We start from the raw sequence: 4366 nt of genomic DNA on the forward strand, positions 1-4366 counted from the left end.
CCTGTGGAAACCACACACGTTAGAAATTAAAGGCGCCCGACTCTGCCCGCAAGTTCCGAAGCCCGGGGCGGCGGGGGGCGCAGGGCCGGCGGGGAGGCGTCCGGGCTCCGCGAGGGGGCGGCGTGTCTACCTGGGGCGCAGCCTCCCGCGGCCGCGCATCTCCCCGCCCCCTGCCGGCTGGAGGGGCCGGCTGGCACGACGCGGCCCCGGGCGCGGGGGAGCGGGGCGGTCCTCGCGCCCCAAGAGGCAGCCGCTCCGCGCTCGCTCGCCGGGGCTGACAGGTTGGGGCCGAGCGCCGCGGCCGCCGCCTCTCCCCGCCCCGAGCCGGGCCGCGCGCGTGCGCCTGAGCGCGCGGGCGAGGGCGCGAGGGAGGGGTCGGCGCGGGGACACGCAGGCCCGTGCGCGGGGCGGGGGCTCCCGCGAGGGGCGGGGCGGCGCCGGGTCCGGCTCCTCAGGGGCGACCCGGCTCCTCAGGGGCGACCCGGCTCCTCAGGGGCGACCCGGCTCCTCAGGGGCGACCCGGCTCCTCAGGGGCGACCCGGCTCCTCAGGGGCGACCCGGCTCCTCAGGGGCGACCCGGCTCCTCAGGGGCGACCCCTCCACCCCCTGCGCCCCCCCACCTCCTGCGGCCCCCCATCCCCTGCGCCCCCCACCTCCTGCGGCCCCCCATCCCCTGCGCCCCCCACCTCCTGCGGCCCCCCCATCCCCTGTGCACCCCCACCCCCTGTGCACCCCCACCTCCTGCGGCCCCCCATCCCCTGCGCCCCCCACCTCCTGCGGCCCCCCATCCCCTGCGCCCCCCACCTCCTGCGGCCCCCATCCCCTGCGCCCCCCACCTCCTGCGGCCCCCCATCCCCTGTGCCCCCTACCCCCTGTGCCCCCCTCACCCCTGCGCCCCCCACCTCCTGCGGCCCCCCATCCCCTGCGCCCCCCACCTCCTGCGGCCCCCATCCCCTGTGCACCCCCACCCCCTGTGCACCCCTCACCCCCTGCGCACCCCTCACCCCCTGCGCCTCCCTACCCCTAAGCCCCCGCCACTGCTGGAGGGAGACGCGCAGGCAGAACCTTCCGCCCCCACCAGGCTGGGACCCGAGTGCGCACGCCTCCGGGGTCTGTGGGCTAAGTGGGTGGACTCCCAAGGTCCAGCCCCAGGCCGGCGTTGCGGGCCTGCGTGAGCTCCACCGAGGCAGGGCCTGGGAATCTTGGGTGGGAACCCTGTTTGCGGGTGCTCGGCAGAAAATGAATTTCGAGCTTTCAGGCTAAGTGAGAGGGCAGGCTGCTCTTCTCTCCTCGAGCAGCTGCCTCTCTGGCAAGTTGGTAAAATTGGCTGCACAATCAGGTCAACTTGGAGAGGGAGCTCTTAACGCTCGTCAGCGGTTCTGTGTCCTGCGTGTAGCTAGGATTGTTCATCAGCAAATGTGTTGTGCTCTGTGTGCTCACTGACTGGTTCCTTTTGCTGCCAAGCTCTTTAGAACAGTACCTTAGCTTGAACACAGCAAACTTAGTAGAGGTACTCCTTCTGTTTAACAACAACAAAGTCTCAAATTAAAAAAAAAAAAAAGTAGTGGTTTCTGATTTAGATCTAAATTTGAATGGCAAAATGGAATGTCAGTGAGGTGCACCATCCTTATGCACCAAAGTTTTAGAGATTCTCAGCTTAGATTCTTAAATGCAAATTTTAGTGGGTATGCGTATTTTCTTGAGAAAGTCACCTATATCATCATATTCTGAACTTTAGGTTTAAGACTCAAGGAAGATTTAAAAGCAGTAACACACCACTCAGGGGAACTCGGCTTGTAGATCAAGCCCCTGTCTTCTACCTGGAGTCGGATTGTAGCGCAGATTCATTTATTCAGTGATTAGGAATGTTTTGATAACAGTCTACAGGGATTACCAAGTTTCAGGTTCCCACAATAAAATGTTAAAGGAAACATCCTTTCCTCCAGATTCAGATGACACTTGGGAGTTCCTGCATAAGCAAGTACACCTTTTTGAGGGGGGCTCCAGGGAAGTCCCTCAGTTCTGAATGCCCACCATGTTCCTACAGCTCGCAGCCACAGATTCAGTTTAGGAAAACCATCAGAGATCCCATGGTCCCCTAGACTTAGCATATTCAATAATCAGGGCAGCCAGCTCTTTGTTAGCTGAAGGAAGAGAGGTTACTAAGGGTTGCTTTCCTGACCCCAAATACCTTAGTCCACCTCCTTAGAAGTAGATAAGATGTTGTTTTAGGGGCCTCCCTGGTAGCACAAGGGGTTAAGATGCAACCTATGAGGCTGTCCGCAGCCTCTACAGCACATGTTTGATCCCTGGCCTTCCAGGGAGCAACCCACATAGCGCAGCAGACCTCTCCTGACTCGCCCACTGCTCCCCTCAGTAGTGTAATTTGGTCAGTCTGCCTGTTCTGTTCCCCACTCTGTCTCTGGTGGATTCTCTCACCCCCCCCCCACACACACACCTCTGGCCTTTACCCCAGCTCTTGTATGCATAAATAAATCAATCTTAAAAAAAAATGTTGTTTTAATTTCAGTTTGTAATACTGCCTGAAATTCTAATGATACAAATGAATCAAATATTTCAGGCATGTGATTCAAGCATAGGATTCCACTTAAGAAAAGGGTATAGATGTTCTCAAGGAAAGTTGAAGTAAGAGCTTGCATTGTTTTGGGTGTTTGCAATAGATTTTGTTGGGAAGAGCTGCAATTTTGCACCCCACATTAGTTTTTACTATTTTCTATCACTAGGTATCTGGAGAGAGTGATGAGAGGACAACAAAAACTACAAGATAGGGTGATTTTAAGATATGTATACAAATTCTGTTATGCATTTCCAATAAAGAGGTGAAGCTTCATTGCTTTATTCCCTGTTATTGAACGTGGCCCATAAAGAGTAGGATATGGCAGAAGTGACAGTGTGTGAGTTTTAAGACTAGATCATAAAGCACTGCAGCTGCCTTCATGGTCTCACTCTTGAATTATTTGTACTGGGAAAAATCAGAGTTACCATATCAAGAGAACTCAACCCTATTGAAAACCCCATGTGTGATGAATTGAGGCCTCCTGCCAACAGCTGCATGAATGAACGGTGCTGCAAGTAGATCCTGCAGTCCCAGTAAAACCTTCAGATGGTAGAAGCCTGGGCATGTTGACTGAAACCTCATGAGAGCTCCCGGGCAGATAACCCAGCTAAACCACTTCCACATGGCCCACAAAGGCCATGAGACAATAAATGCTTATTATTTTAATATGCTAAGTTTGGGGATAGTTTGTTAACCAGCAATAGATAACTCATATACTCAATATCAATTTTATATTAGGAAAGACAATTTCTTATTCTATATCACATAGACTTTTGTTCCTAGCCCTGCCCTTAGGTTGGTGACATGATTTCTATTATTGAGCATTCAAGTAGGCTAAAATTCTGTGAATAGTCTTGGACTGTAGCCATTATTTGCAACCTTATCTCTCTGTTTTCAGAGTTTATAACAATAGACAAATGAACTTTTGAAATGTCCATTTATAATCTGAGTTGCCTGCAGTTTTGCTAGCTAGTGCTCAATGTGCCATTGTTGCCAGTAAGAAGAGTTTTTACCACTTGTGTGGGCAAATGGAAAAGTTGCCAGCCATTTAGCCCATCTGTTAATCAAGTAATCCGTTATATACAGATTGTTTATGTAACAACCAAGACCTGTCAGTTCAATTGCAAGACACATAGACACTAGGTATTCTATATCAAAACCTGTTTTCTGGCTCAGATATCTCTTAGGAAAAATGACAGTGCTAACAAACACTTAAACATACTTGTTTTTGTACCAGGTATGCTGCAGGAGACCCAATTTATATGAGCTTATTTAATCACTATAAAGAAGTGAGTGTGGGCCTCCCCAGTGGCGCAGTGGTTGAGCGCTGGGCTGCGAAGATGCTCGCAGCCTCTGCAGTGCCGGTTCGATCCCCGGCCGCCGGGCGAGGGTCTCACGTGATGGTGCACAGACCTCTCCTGCCTCCTGCTGCTCCCCTAAGCAGTGTGCTTCTGCCTGTTCTGCTCCCCGCTCTGGCTCTGGTGAATTTTCTCACGCTCCCGTGCTGCTGACTGTACCCAGTGTTTGTATAAATAAATAAATAAATAAATAAATAAGAAGAGAGTGATTCAAATCATGAGTCTTGGAGTTAGATTGCTTATGTCTGACTCCAGACTTTCCCATTTATAGCTGTATAATCTGGCAAACTATTTCTTAACCTATTAAATGATAATAATACTGCATAACAGGGTTGAAGTAAGGATGAAATGAGATGATATCTGTGAAGCATGTACAACTTAGCATTCATAGTTTCTAGCATATAAGAAGTACTCAACCAATGCCAACTTT

This window comes from Talpa occidentalis, unplaced genomic scaffold (genome assembly GCF_014898055.3).
Source record: "Talpa occidentalis isolate TD23 unplaced genomic scaffold, MPIMG_talOcc4v2.1 talOcc4.11, whole genome shotgun sequence".
Lineage (NCBI taxonomy): Eukaryota > Metazoa > Chordata > Mammalia > Eulipotyphla > Talpidae > Talpa > Talpa occidentalis.